This window comes from Pristiophorus japonicus, unplaced genomic scaffold (genome assembly GCF_044704955.1).
Source record: "Pristiophorus japonicus isolate sPriJap1 unplaced genomic scaffold, sPriJap1.hap1 HAP1_SCAFFOLD_35, whole genome shotgun sequence".
NCBI classification, from domain to species: Eukaryota; Metazoa; Chordata; class Chondrichthyes; family Pristiophoridae; genus Pristiophorus; species Pristiophorus japonicus.
The window spans coordinates 2736967-2753133 of NW_027253324.1; the positions used below are offsets into that span (position 1 = coordinate 2736967).

The following is a 16167-nucleotide window of genomic DNA, read 5'->3' on the forward strand; positions in this document are numbered from 1 at the left end:
CTGACCATGATATGCATGGGGTGAGAGAGATTTCTCCAAATAACTTGCCTAGAAAATTTACATAACACATTTGAGAAGACAAACGCGAATAGAAAATGTTATACTCGTGTTAAAATATACCTCTGTATTGTCAGTTAAGGGAATATATTGCGAACTGTCGGTACTCCTAATTGTTTTTCTTGCTCAATATTAAACATATCATTTTCCATGAAAAAAATAAATGATCTTCCTCAAGTCTTTCCTCATAAGTTGATTATGCAAAAAAATTATTGGTCTGTTTCATAGATTGTATCATTTGAAAAATTGAAAATATATACTGCAATCCCAGAAATTTCTACACAAGCACTGTGTTTTGGACTGGACATCAGGGAGCAAGCTATCTTAGATCTGGTCCTGTGTAATGAGATAGGAATAATAAACGATCCTCTCGGAATGAGTGATCACAGTATGGTTGAATTTGTAATACAGATTGAGGGTGAGGAAATAGTGTCTCTAATGAGCGTACTATGGTTAAACAAAGGGGACTACAGTGGGATGAGGGCAGAGTTGGCTAAAATAGACTGGAAACACAGACTAAACGGTGGCACAATTGAGGAACATTGAAGGACTTTTAAGGTGCTCTTTCATAGTGCTCAACAAAAATATATTCCAGTGAAAAAGAAGGGCGGTAAGAGAAGGGATAACCAGCCGTGGATAAACAAGGAAATAAAGGAGAGTATCAAATTAAAGACCAATGCGTATAAGGTAGCCACGGTTAGTGGGGAAGTAGAAGATTGGGAAAATTTTAAACGACACCAAAGAATGAATAAGAAAGCAATAAAGAAAGGAAAGATTGATTACCTTTTTTAAAAAAGGAGGGAGAGAGAAAACACGGAATTATAGACCGGTCAGCCTGACCTCAGTAGTGGGTAAAATTATGGAATCAATTATTAAGGATGTCATAGTAGCGCATTTGGAAAGAGGTGACATGATAGGTCCAAGTCAGCATGGATTTATGAAAGGGAAATCATGCTTGACAAATCTTCTGGAATTTTTTGAGGATGTTTCCAGGAGAGTGGACAAGGGAGAACCAGTTGATGTGGTATATTTGGAATTTCAGAAGTCTTTCGACAAGGTCCCACACAAGAGATTAATGTGCAAAGTTAAAGCACATGGGATTGGAGGCAGTGTGCTGACATGGATTGAGAATTGGTTGTCAGACAGGAAGCAAAAAGTAGGAGTAAATGGGTACTTTTCAGAATGGCAGGCAGTAGTGGGGTACCACAAGGTTCTGTGCTGAGGCCCCAGCTGTTTACATTGTACATTAATGATTTGGACGAGGGGATTGAATGCAGTATGTCCAAATTTGCGGATGACACTAAGTTGGGTGGCAGTGTGATCTGCGAGGAGGATGCTCTGAGGCTGCAGAGTGATTTGGATAGGTGAGGTGAGTGGGCAAATGCATGGCAGATGAAGTATAATGTGGATAAATGTGAGGTTATCCACTTTGGTGGTAAAAACAGAGAGACAGACTATTATCTGAATGGTGACAGATTAGGAAAAGGGGAGGTGCAACGAGACCTGGGAGTCATGCTACATCAGTCATTGAAGGTTGGCATGCAGGTACAGCAGGCGGTTAAGAAAGTTAATGGCATGTTGGCCTTCATAGCGAGGGGATTTGAGTACAGGGGCAGGGAGGTGTTGCTACAGTTGTACAGGGCCTTGGTGAGGCCACACCTGGAGTATTGTGTACAGTTTTGGTCTCCTAACCTGAGGAATGACATTCTTGCTATTGAGGGAGTGCAGCGAAGGTTCACCAGACTGATTCGCGGGATGGCGGGACTGACCTATCAAGAAAGACTGGATCAACTCGGCTTGTATTCACTGGAGTTCAGAAGAATGAGAGGGGACCTCATAGAGACGTTTAAAATTCTGATGGGTTCAGACAGGTTAGATGCAGGAAGAATGTTCTCAATGTTGGGGAAGTCCAGAACCAGGGGTCACAGTCTAAGGATAAGGAATAAGCCATTTAGGACCGAGATGAGGAGAAACTTCTTCACCCAGAGAGTGGTGAACCTGTGGAATTCTCTACCACAGAAAGTTGTTGAGGCCAATTCACTAAATATATTCAAAAATGAGTTAGATGAAGTCCTTACTACTAGGGGGATCAAGGGGTATGGCGAGAAAGCAGGAATGGGGTACTGAAGTTGCATGTTCAGCCATGAAATCATTGAATGGCGGTGCAGGCTCGAAGGGCCGAATGGCCTACTCCTGCACCTATTTTCTATGTTTCTATGTTCTACGTTTCTATATTATGAAGGTAAACTTGCGCAAAACAAAAAAACGGATAGTAAAAGCTTTTACAGATATATAAAACGGAAAAGAGTGACTAAAGTAAATTTTGGTCCCTTAGAAGATGAGAAGGGGGATTTAATAATGGGAAATGTGGAAATGGCTGAGATCTTAAACAATTATTTTGCTTCGATCTTCACAGTGGATGACACAAAAACCTTACCAAAAATTGCTGGTCACGGGAATGTGGGAAGGGAGGACCTTGAGATAATCACTGTCACTAGAGGGGGTAGTGCTGGACAGGCTAATGGGACTCAAGGTAGACAAGTCCCCTGGTCTTGATGAAATGCATCCCAGAATATTAAAAGAGATGGCGGAAGTTATAGCAGATGCATTCGTTATAATCTACCAAAATTCTCTGGACACTGGGGAGGTACCAGCGGATTGGAAAGCAGCTAATGTCACGCCTCTGTTTAAAAAAGGGGGCAGACAAAAGGCAGGTAACTATAGGCCAGTTAGTTTAACATCTGTAGTAGGGAAAATGCTTGAAGCTATCATTAAGGAAGAAATAGCGGGACATCTAGATAGGAATAGTGCAATCAAGCAGATGCAACATTGATTCATGAAGGGGAAATCATGTTTAACTAATTTACTGCAATTCTTTGAGGATAACGAGCATGGTGGATAGAGGTGTAACGATAGATGTGGTGTATTTAGATTTCCAAAAGGCATTCGATAAGGTGCCACACAAAAGGTTACTGCAGAAGATAAAGGTACGAGGAGTCAGAGGAAATGTATTGGCATGGATAGAGAATTGGCTGGCTAACAGAAAGCAGAGTCGGGATAAATGGGTCCTTTTCAGGTTGGAAATCTGTGGTTAGTGGTGTGCCACAGGGATCGATGCTGGGACCACAACTGTTTACAATATACATAGATGACCTGGAAGAGGAGACAGAGTGTAGCGTAACAAAATTTGCAGGTGAGACAAAGATTAGTGGGAAAGCGGGTTGTGTAGAGGACACAGAGAGGCTGCAAAGAGATTTAGAAAGTTTAAGCGAATGGGCTAAGGTTTGGCAGATGGAATACAATGTCGGAAAATGTGTGGTCATCTATCTTGAAAAAAAAACAGTAAAAGGGCATATTATTTGAATGGGGAGAAATTACAACATGCTGCGGTGCAGAGGGACCTGGGGGTCCTTGTGCATGAATCCCAAAAAGTTAGTTTGCAGGTGCAGCAGGTAATCAGGAAGGCAAATGGAATATTGGCCTTCATTGCGAGAGAGATGGAGTACAAAAGCAGGGAGGTCCTGCTGCAACTGTACAGGGTATTGGTGAGGCCGCACCTGGAGTACTGCGTGCAGTTTTGGTCACCTTACTTAAGGAAGGATATACTAGCTTTGGAGGGGGTACAGAGACAATTCACTAGGCTGATTCCGGAGATGAGGGGGTTACCTTATGATGATAGATTGAGTAGACTGGGTCTTTACTCGTTGGAGTTCAGAAGGATGAGGGGTGATCTTTTTAAAACATTTAAAATAATGAAAGGGATAGACAAGATAGAGGCAGAGAGGTTGTTTCCACTGGTTAGGGAGATTAGAACTAGGGGGCACAGCCTCAAAATACGGGGGAGCCAATTTAAAACCGAGTTGAGAAGGAATTTCTCCTCCCAGAGGGTTGTGAATCTGTGGAATTCTCTGCCTAAGAAAGTAGTTGAGGCTAGCTCATTGAATGTATTCAAATCACAGATAGATAGATTTTTAACCAATAAGGGAATTAAGGGTTACGGGGAGCGGGCGGGTAAGTGGAGCTGAGTCCACGGCCAGATCAGCCATGATCTTGTTGAATGGCGGAGCAGGCTCGAGGGACTAGATGGCCTACTCCTGTTCCTAATTCTTATGTTCTTATGTAATTGTAAACTCATCCCGGGGATTGCTGCACCATTGAGTCATGCAACGTTTTTAGGAATAAGTTTTATTGGTGTTCAAAGTTGAAGTCCTGTGTATTTTTTGTTGCAATTGGTGAAAATTTTGCTTTGCTATGCCATTGGGGAGTACTGTGTGGTAATATTGAAGAAGGGCAATTGGTAGGAGGGCCTTTGGAGAAACGAAACCGATGGTCAGGTCAAGCTCCCAAATGTTCATCACAGCAGGATGAGTAAAACTACTTGCACAATTCTTCCACTTTACCGAAAATCTTAAGCTACATTTCAATTCATTTTGGTTCTCTTGCCACGTTAAAAGTCGACATGATTTGATAAGACGGTGAATAGCATAACATGGGCATTTCTTTAAAAATAATTAATTGTGTGTACATTGAATTATAAAAATAATTGTTGTCAATCTTCATGAGTGAGCCTAGGTAGGATGTATGAATATTAGATGGAGAGGTGGGAGAGAGGAAATAAGAGAAATCACAGCTGAGCCCAATGCTATCCTCACATGATGTCCACACAAGTGCAGCTTCCAGCTAGCGTCACTGAATAGCGATCAACAGTGAGAAAGGAGGGCTGTTGTGGCCAATTGTCGCTCCACTTACTGCTGCACTGTTTAAGATCAGCTAACAGCATACACTAGAGGCCAAATCTGGTCCTTCTTGATCTGTATGACTCAGGACCACACCATGATGTTTGAATGTCAATTGCTGGTTAGCTCAAAACTGGAGTAGAAATGTTAGTGATTTTAAAAGGGTCTCAGTTTTACATTAAGGTGTAATGGAAGAAAGGACTTATCCCATGTTACTAATTACCATACACCTTGTCCATTACAGGCTGCAAAATCATCTGGCTAATGGATATAAAGAAAACGGAGCAGGTTAGTCAGCATCGGAAAGGTTAACATTTTGGGAGATGTTTTACTGAAAGTTCTCACTGAAACATTAATTAATCTTTTCCTTCCAAATGCTGACTGTATTGCTGTTTAATTCCATAATATTCTGTTCTTATTTTAGAATTCCAGTGTTTCTGGCTTTCTTTCTTTTTATCTTTAGTAAGCTAACCTGCTCCAGGAGTTTATATCTGGTTTTCCACTTTCCTGTGCACACACAACAGACTCAAACAACAGCAAGAGCAAGGACAGCCTTGAATTGAATGTATAATAAATGAAACTGAAATAAAGCTACCCTGGTCACTATGGGCAAAATTTGGTAATGTTAAATCATTTAAAAAGTGCAATTGAAATCTACACTACAGGGCAACCAAAAATAGTGATCAACTTCAGCCATAGCACTTGTATTGGACAAGTTTTCCTTCAAAGTACATCAAGATCATGTTACCTCCTTCCCCTCTCCTCCTCTGATGAGTGATTCAAGGGATTACCTGTGACTTGCCAATAAAAAACCTTTGTACTGCTGTATGGATCTTCTCTGCTGCTTTGGAAACAAACATTACATTGTTCAATGATTGTAACCATCTCTGTTGGCAGCAAGGGCAGAAATATATTTACTTTGAAATACAGTCTGTCCTTACTCCTCAGCATACCAGTGCTGTCTTGCTGGATTCAGGCCAAGTCATGAAGTAGTGGAAGATTAACCAATCAAAAAGGGAAGCTAGTGCTGAAGGTTAGCTAAAAAAACAGTAAACTAGTTAATCATTAAAACCCCATTGTCCATAGTTAGTTAAGGATCTCAGCCAGTCTTAGTTTCGTTTAGCAGATCGGTTCAAATATTTTCATCAGCTGAATCTTATAAAATTACATTTTTAATATAAGGATTTGAACAATAGTATTAACTGTGGAAAGGACTTTATAAATTAAAAAAGGCACTATGTGGCTATAGAGCTCTCAACTTTATTCTTCTATACTTCAATGTATACTGTTAACAAGGGATATGATAAGGAATAATATATAGATCTTTGCTTCATAAGTTTTACTGCAATAAATGACAAGTCCAACTGGAAACAAGGATTTTTAACGCTAATTACTGTTCTGCTGTAAAAAAAAATTCTACGTTTAGAGTACTAAAGTCATGAAATCAAGAATTAAGTTGAGAAACTCCAACACAGCAAACTGCATATTGTCTTTTAAAATAACAAAGGAAATGTTTAGTTATAATAACAAGTTAAACTACTTGATCTCCTTTTGTAACAATAGATTAAAAAGAATGATGCACTGATAATCGTGATATTACAGTTCTATTAGACCTGTCAGCGTTGCTGGAAGTTTTATTATCCACAATTTGGAAGGGGTGAGAAAGAGTCATTCTGGTCTTCTGAAGCATTTTTATGCCAATCACAAACTGGGTGCAGATTGGGGGGAAAAAACAAACAATTGTTATAATTTTACATATCTGGACATACCAGTATCATAGCAGGGAAATGAAACTGAGCCCAAGATCAGATCAGCCATGATCTTATTAAATGGTGGAGCAGGCTTGAGGGGCTAAATGGCCTACTCTGCTCCTACTTCTTATGTTCTTATTATCCCTACAGCGGAATCCTGCTATATGACCCATATTTGAATGTCAAACACAGGCTGATCAGATGCCTTTGTATGAGTTCCATTTATAAACCAGTTAATTACATGTAGCATACTCTTAGAGCTGGGGTAGAGAGTGTTAGTTGATACGTTTGAGCCATTGGCAGATTCCAAGGAAGTCCAAATTCTTAGAAGCTGGCAGAAATACAAAGGCCACAAAGATGCCCACCCCTTCCTGAGTACAGTCTACAGAAACAAAGTTAGTGTAATGCTACATTTTCTGTGCCACTACAATTCAGATACCTCAATTTATAATAGAAAATACCTTATTTTCTACAAATTGGCCTAAACAGTAATGTTTGGCTCATGATTCTGAAGGATATATCCTCTTTCCTGACCTCATTTGTTATCATTACTAGCAAATCACTCTTTCATTAAATTTCAATGCACTGTAATTTAGTTTAAAAAAATCCTCAATCAATTATTAAACAAAGAAACCCAAACAGGAGACATTCTAACATTGCTTGTCACATGAAGGGGAACTTGATGTGCGAGAGTGGTTGTGCTATACTGTGCCCATTCTACCGTCCTCCAGCGTAGCTCATGTCACCATCTTTCGACATACCCCAATGCTGAAGGATGACTAAGATAGTTCTTGGAGATAGCATTTTGTTTTTTCTCTCTTAGTTTTAGCTCACACCATTTAGAACTCCCATTTGTTGTCTGTTACCTTTGGTCCTGGTCACGGTACAGGATTTCTAGAATGTCACTGTGTGTATCCAACACCACAATGGAAGTACTTTTTCTTTAACATGTACTGTATAAAAATCATTGGATGACTAAGAGCACAAGGGTTAACATGTGAAAGAGGATAATCTCTAGCCCTCTCTGGGTGTAGGCTGCGAGCCACCTTGGTTAATATGCCTCTGTTTGCAGTAGATTCCCATCCATGATGCTAACTGGGGAAGTGTGATTAACAATCAAGCTCCGGTTTCTTCGCCAATCTGCTGACTGGCTGAGGCTCATCACTTGCATCAGATCCCAATAATTCCATGAGCCTCTCAAACCGTTAAGCCCATGTTGATAGATCATTGAGCTACAAGATATACCGTAAGCCTTAACCAGTGCAGAGACTGCGTTCAGAATCACACCTTTACTGTGCTGAAAAAAAATGGCCACATTCTTCTTTTCCTAGTCAGTCTGCCCAATAGTCCGTTTGCCAAAATGGCTGAGCCAGTGAATGTTAATTGAGTTTGTGCCAACAGAATACATTGCTTTGATGATATTACTGAAGCCCCAGATATATTACTGAATGTTAAAAACACACGAAAAAGGATCCATCTCAATGCATGAACTGGTTCAGCAGTATTAATCCATTCGCACTTAAAACAATGATTGTGTAACACTGGCAAACTCCCATCATATAAAAAATATGCTTTCCATGTAGCACCCAAGTAACAAGTATGATGATTTTTTTAAATTCTAGAGATTTTACTTTGTTCCATCTGTAATACCAATTCCATATATTACCTTTCATCTTTCTTATCCAACTCTTTATTTTTCTAAACCTTCCGAGAATGGATTGTACATTATATTGCCTTATATTCAGTCCACGACCTTGGCGCATGTGTTTCCAAGTTATCTTTATAGATAAATCTAGTGGAATTCCAAATAAATCACAGAAGACTTAAATCTTATTTCAGTTGTGAGTCTGTTCATGGCTCCACAGACTGAAAGCAGTCTTGAAAGTCCTACGGCAAAACTTTCAAAGGTGGCAGCTGCAAGAGGAGGGGCATGGGAAAAAAGTGTATCTGCTGCCTGTGGGATAGTCGACCGGTCCGAATGATTTGAAGGCTGTTCAGGCTCAGGAGACTGCACCTGGGATGGCGGTGGGAGTGGTGGTGGAGGGGGAGGAGGACGAGAGGAAAGGCTCCTCGCAAGTTTAGAGAATTCAAGATGGTCTGCGGATTGAGAGATATGGGACTGAAAGTGGCTCCAGAGGCGGAAGTTGGTACGGAAAGCTTTATGGCAAACGTGGCAAATGAATGGCTTAACAGCGCACAGTAATTCCTGGTGACGCTCCAGCTGCTTGTGTATGGTGAAGATCTTGCCACATTTTTCACATGGCCAAAGACCACGTTCTCCTTTGTACGTTAGGGCCTCCGGTTCCCCGCCGCAGCTGTTGGATTCAGATGCCACGTCTTCCAGATGGATGGGATTTGTGGAGACTGCATCAGGTAAATGATTATCTTTAGTGCTTGTATTTCTGCGACTAGAGACGCTCAGATCTTCAGGAAAGCAAGAGGAATCTTCAGAGTCAACGTACATTGGTTCTGAAGAATCACTGCATGCTTCATCTTCCTTTGAAGTACTCGGACTGCCTATAGAGTCATCTACTACTTCAGTTTGAACCTCTTTGGTCAAGACACCATTGTGACATATTGGATCCAAGCAGGATTGTTCCACTGGGGCCATTGTGTTTTCATTGTGAACTTCGATCTGATGACGCCATATGCTGAAAGAGGACTTAAATGTGCGTTTACATTCTAGACAGGTTAGCTTCTTGTATTCACACTGACTTTCGTGCTCTTGTTTTAGTTCTCTGGAACAGAACCTAAGGCTGCAGTAGCAGCACACAGTAACATTCCTACAGATCCTCTCATGCTTTGACTTCTCTGCCAATGAAGACATCTTGGTATTACAATGTTCGCACTGATGTTCAACACTATCTTCACACACAGGTTCAGTAACACCTTGTTCTTTCGATTGGAAAGCCTTGTTATAGAGCTTGCAAACAAAGGGCTTTTCACCTGGGTGGGTCTTCATGTGTTGCCTGTAACGTGAAAGGAAGCGGAACAGCTTTCCACATGTTGTACATATGTAAACTCCTTTGGTTGCAGATTTCAAATTCTTTTTGAATCCTTGTTCAGACCGCAGCCCTGGGTAACTAGGGGTAACCTGCTTGCGCCGTAACTTGTGAAAAAGGGCCTTCTTGATCTCCCTTTCACGCATCATATCGCTGAGTTTCTTTTGAAATTTTTCTTCTGAAACTGGACTGGTGCTAGTAGCCGCTGATGGGTTGATAACCACTCCATGTTGTGTCTGGCAGTGTGTCCAAACTTTGAAATTGGTTAGAAATCTCTTGTGGCAGATATCACAGGCATAGGGTTTATCTGGGTTATGGTACATGTCGACATGCCGGAAAAGACCTGCTGTAAATCGGAATATCTTGAAGCAGGTCCTGCATTTAAACTGCTTGCCAGTTATTGCTGATTCAGACTCAGAATATTCGTCCTTGTTCTCCTCAGTCTTCGACAGATCAAGATTAGTATGATCTGCAGTAGGGCTTGAACTTTCCTCAAAACTTGGTGTTATATTGGGAGATTGCTGGAAGGCTTCTGACTCCTCAAAGGAAAACTTTGCATTTTCAGCCTGGTACCTCCTCTTCAATGGCAGCATTGATGTTCTTCTGTTCCTCTCTACATTTTTACTGAGAACTCCTTACTGGTAGATGGAGAAGTTTCTCCCACAGTAACCCTAATTATATCAGAAGTATCTGAGACAGGGCTGCAGGGTTCGGTTTTTATTTTAACAGCTGTGGTAGTGAGATGGCCTCAGCTTCAGCAGACCGAGATACATTAAGTTGTCTTGGTCGACAAGGCTGATCAACCTGTGGCTTATCCTTTAGAAGTCGCTGTTGAATTGAGTCATCAACGTTTGATGACTTTTGAGATGATGCATCATAAGTCAACTCCAGTGGTTCACGTTTACATATCTGTGATCCGTACTTCATTTTTAGATCAAGGGAAGAAGAGTAGCATGGGACTTGACTATCCATGGATAACGACCTACGAAGGAGACTTTTCACCAATGGACCACTGCTGACAACACTCTGAGTGTTTGGTGGCAGTCTTGGAGGTTGAACGGTGGGTCCTACTTTGGCGTAATATAGCAAATTACTCTCTTCCATTCTGCCAACACTTAGCACGTGCCCAGATTTCTGTTGGGAATATGGAAGTCCTGTGGTTCCATGAAATGAAAATGCAGGTGAAAGTTGTGGCCTGGACAAAGGCTTTCCATTTACCAAGAGGTCCGTCAAACTTTGCCTTTTATCAAAAACATTGCCAGTAAAACTTGAGGTGCCATCTACACTCATGGAATTTCTCCTATCCCACCAAAACCTCATTCTACTGTTTCGATCTTCCAGAGATTTGAAAGTTTCATGAAACTTAGTGTCACCTAAAGCCCCATGGATATCCTTTAACAAAGGTTGTCCTTTATCATCCAATAATTGAGTTGTATCAATATCTCTGGTCACAGCATTAGAATTTGCCCGTAGAGCATTCATCAAAGACGAGGACTTAAAACTGTGTCTTGGCTCTTCCTCTGATGGTCCCTTTTTGTGACTTGAATCCCCTCCCTTTGCTTCAGAATCTAGGTTACTTTTGTCAAGGTCATTGCGGCTCTGACATACAATGACACTTCGTGGCTGGGAGCTACTTCCATCTTCACCAACTTTGCTGAGCTTTTTAATCGGATTCGGGGTGCAGGACATCTGAGGTGTCAGTGACGGAATGCTGGTTAGAAAAGAGATACCAAGGTTGCCACATAGATCGTGGATGGCTGCAAGGCTTTTCTTCTCTATGAAGAGGGATGAAGAATAGATGTAATTCAGAATATTCTCAAAGATAGTTGCTTCACAGAGATCCAGCTGGAAAACCGACTGGCTCTCATTCTCCTTCTTGGTAAACAAAGCCCGGAAGTAGTCACTGCTGACAGCCAGAACGTTCTTGTGAGCCCGGAATTTATGGTCACCAACAATTAGGACGACGTCACACAGCTGGCCTTTTAGACGATCCTCGTTGAGTGCACTCAGGAGAGAGATGGCGTGCGCTGGATTGATGTAGTGAAGTAATCATTCCATGGTCTGCTCCGCCTGCAAGACAGCAGAACAATGAATGTCAAACTTGGAGAAATCCATGGAAAGCATAAAGAGTATTAAAGTACCATGAGAATGTAACAGCTTCAAATTGAGGTGTACAGCCACTGTCGAAGTTTACATTCCAAGAGTGCTAGGAGGGTTCTCAACATTTTATATCAGACACCAGAACAAGGCCAACAAGTATGCTTGTGAGCACCTTAGGGACCACTGTTTAATTACCCTGCTCTAAATGGTAATAGAATGACGATAAATGAAACCAAAAAAAAAATTTGGGACTGTTCTTAAAATGCCAACATTTTCTTTGGTCTGTAAAATGTTTAAACTCAGAAATGTAGGCCTGCACCCCCTGCCCCAAAAATAACTTACATTTATCTCAGCGTTAACTAAGAGTTAGTATGTCAAGACATCCCAAGGAGTTTTCTCATTTTGTGCACCAACAACAGTGACCAATAGATATCTTGGAGTGATTACAGTACTGCAATCTGAGCAAGGGGTTTGATGGGCATCATAAATCAGAGAACAAAAGCTAGTAGTTTGCAACCATTATGTGGACCACAAGATCAATTATAATAAAAGTTTTAGGTAAATTGTGTGCCAAATATTGTTTGTCACAATTCATATGGGACAGCATCCACATTATAGGCTTAACAAATGTAATACCTCACTGTAAGCTTCGAACAGAAAGCAAGAACATGAAAGGATCATATAGACTAGCTTGTTTAACCATTTGGATTCACATTCAGGAGCTGCTCACATGATTTTTGTCTCCCTTTTGCCTTGGCACTAAGTCTGTAAGATATCCAGTTGCTAAAACAAAAACTGTTAATTTCAATCAATCCTGCATTCTGTAGAATGGACTCATTAATTTATAGATTACCATCCAAGCGCAAAGCAGTTAATCCTTGAATTACTTTTAACTCACTGTTTCCTTCGCTTATAAACCAAATACCCTAGTTCCCTTCTGCTTCCCACATCCTTTCTACGAATTCCATTCACGATGTAAAAAGCACTTGAATCGTGTCCCATTCTTTATTCTTTCGACAATAATGCTTCTTTAGCTTTTCATAGCCAAGTCCTGGGATTCACGTGAAAAGCATAAACCACTTGAGCAGTGGTCAGTCACTTGGTTGCAGGATAATTTAAACCCCATAATGGATTACGAGTTAGTAAATTATCCACTAATCAATTTACACCAGCAATAGATATTCTTCAGTAAGCAGCCAAAGATGATTTGCTGACAGACCTGTGATGCTAATTCTTCACCGTCAACAATATTACGCAGCAACAGTATGGAGTGCGCCAACAGACAGCATTGGCATGGACTACTGCTGGATCCAAGCAGAAGATCCTCCTTCCCCTACCCACAACATTAGAATCGTAAATATTTTACAAAAGCTCTTTCTTGCTTTTCCCTTTTGGTTTAGGATCCCATCTAAATTCCTATATTAATTTATTGCCTTATTGTCACTTCCAGGCAACTATTACAGTCTTAAAAAACCCAAACTTAGTTTATTTGCAGTTTTCCATTACACTTTAACATCCCGAGGTTCCGATTTTGATAACTGTATTTATTTGCCTCACTTGTGCCAGTGCTCAGAGTCTGACCAATCCCAGAGCTTCCCTGCGCTATAATAAAAGAAAGCATTGCATTTATATAATGCCTTTCACGACCTCAGGATGTTCTAAAGCACTTTACAGCCAGTGAAATACTTTTGAAGTATAGTCACTGTTATAATGTAGGAAACACGGCATCCAATTTGCGTACAGCAAACTCTCACAAACAGCAATGTAATAATGATCAGATCATCTGTTTGTAGTGATGTTGCTTAAGGGCTGAATATTGGCCAGGACACCAGTGAGAACTCTCCTGCTCTTCTTCAAAATAGTGCTGTGGATCTTTTACGTCCACCTGAGACATCAGCGGGAATCTCGGTTTAACGTTCCAGCTGAAAGACGGCAGTTCCAATACTAGGCTGCCCCACCTTCTCTGCATTACAGCACGAGGCAGTCAAATACGAATGGCTTGGCAGCACTACTCAGTCCACCGGCAGGGAATATCTCCAAATGACAGACCCCGTTAGGGCTTTGCACTCCTTAGTGGTGGCACATTTCTCGACCTTGCTAACCGCGACTGATTCCTTGTTTTCCCCAGTGCCCAGTGAGGTGCTAATGGCCAAGGTGAGTTTGCCCTGTGGGAAGTACATTTATAGAACTAGTGCTTTAAGGCACTGCTCCCAAATACCTTCAAATTTGAGGTTGTGTCTTCATGGACTTCATCAAATTTCTAGCGCACTTTAAATTTCTCATGGCATCATAGAGGTTGGGTGTTTTTGTGACTGGAAGGCTGTATTCAGTGGGGTTCCGCAGGATTCAGTGCTGGGTCCCTTGCTTTTTGTGGTATATATCGACGACTTGGTATTGAATGTTGGGGGCTATGATTAAAAAGTTTGCAGATGACACTAAAATTGGACGTGTGGTTGATAATGAAGAAGAAAGCTGCAGACTGCAGGAAGATATCAATATACTGGTCAGGTGGGCAGAGCAGTGGTAAATGGAATTCAATCTGGATAAGTGTGAGGTAATGCATTTGGGGAGGTCTAACAAGGCAAGGGAATACACATTAATTGTTACGACACTGAGAAGTGTAGAGGAACAAAGGGACCTGGGAGTGCAGGTCCACAGATCCCTGAAGGTAGAAGGCCAGGTCGATAAGGTGGTTAAGAAGGCATATGGAATACTTGTATTCTATGCCTAGACTAATGAAGGCAAGAGCAAGGAGGTTTTGCTTGAACTGTATGAAACTGGTTAGAACGCAGCTGCAGTAGTGTATGCAGTTCTGGTCACCACATTACAGGAAAGATGTGATTGCACTGGAAAGGGTGCAGAGGAGATTTACTGGAATGTTGCCTGGACTGGAGAATTTTGACTATGAGGAAAAAGTGGTGATGCTGGGTCTGTTTTCTTTGGAACACAGGAGGCTGAGGAGAGACCTTATTGAGGTGTATAAAATTATGAGGGGCCGAGATAGAGTGGATAGGAAGGACCCGTTTCCCTTGGCAGAGAGGTCAACAATCAGGGGGCATAGATTTAAAGTAATTGGGGGGAGGTTTAGAGGAGATAGGAGGGGAAGGGAGTCTGGAACTCACTGCCTGAAAGGGTGGTAGAGGCAGAAAGCCTCAGCACATTTAAAAATACTTGGCTGTGCACTTAAAGTGCCGTAACCTACAGGGCTGCTGACCAAGAGCTGGAAAGTGGGATTAGGCTGGATAGCTCTTGGTCGGCCGGCACGGACACGATGGGCCAAAATAGCCTCCTTCCGTGCTGTAAATTTCTATGATTCTGTGTGACAGAAACCAAAAGCAGCGCTAATTCTCTTTTAGATAGAAAGACTTGAAAGACGTGCATTTATATAACGCCTTTATCGACTACCGGACGTCTCAAGCACTTTACAGCCAATGAAGTACTTTTGGAGTGTAATCACTGTTGTACTGTAGGAAATGTGGCAACCAACTGCGCACAGCAAGCTCCCACCAACATCATCATCATAGGCAGTCCCTCGGAATCCAGGAGGACTTGCTTCGACTCCCCAAGTGAGTTCTTTGACGGCCAAACACTCCATTACGAGAACTACAGACCCTGTTACAAGTGGGACAGACATTCGACGGGGGAAGGGGTCGGTGGGGCTGGTTTGCCCTGTGCTCCTTCCGCTGCCTGCGCCTGGCCTCTTCATGCTCCATGCGTCGAGACTCAAAGAGCTCAACGCCCTCCCGGATGGACTTTCTCCACCTCGGGCGGTCTGCGGCCAGGGTCTCCCAGGTGTCAGTGGTGATGTCGCTCTTTACCAGGGAGGCTTTGAGGGTGTCCTTATAACGTTTCCACTGTCCTCCTTTGGCTCGTTTACCATGAAGGAGCTCCGCATAAAGCATTTGCTTAGGGAGTCTCGTAACTGGCATGTGAACTATGTGGCCTGCCCAGCGAAGCTAATCGAGTGTGGTCACTGCTTCCGGTAACTGGGGATGTTAGCCTGGACGAGGTCACTGATGTTGGTGCGCCTGTCCTCCCAGGAGATTTGCAGGATCTTGCGGAGACATCGTTGGTGATATATCTCCAGTGACTTGAGGTGCCTTCTGTACATCGTCCATACCTCAGATCCATACAGAAGGACGGGTATTACTACAGCCCTATAGACCATGAGTTTGGTGATAGATTTGAGGGCCTGGTTTTCAAATGCTCTTTTCCGCAGGCGGCCGAAGGTTACACTGGCGCACTGGAGGCGATGCTGAATCTCCGCATCAATGTTTGCCTTTGTTGATAAGAGGCTCCCGAGATATGGAAAATGGTCCACGTTGTCCAGGGCCGCGCCGTGAATCTTGATGATCAGTGCTATGCGGCGATGACAGGTTGGTGAAGGACCTTTGCCTTACGGATGTTAAGCGTAAGGCCCATGCTTTCATATGCCTCAGTAAATACATTGACGATATCCTGGAGTTCAGCCTCTGAAAGTGCACAGACGCAGGCATCGTCCGCGGACTGCAGCTCAACGAC

General features: G+C 42.2%; 1 pseudogene; it reads right to left on the reverse strand.

Annotated features, from left to right (window-relative positions):
• Window positions 1-8018: 8018 nt before the first annotated feature.
• Window positions 8019-11607, reverse strand: LOC139250119 (zinc finger and BTB domain-containing protein 21-like; annotated as a pseudogene).
• Between the last annotated feature and the right edge of the window lie 4560 nt (window positions 11608-16167).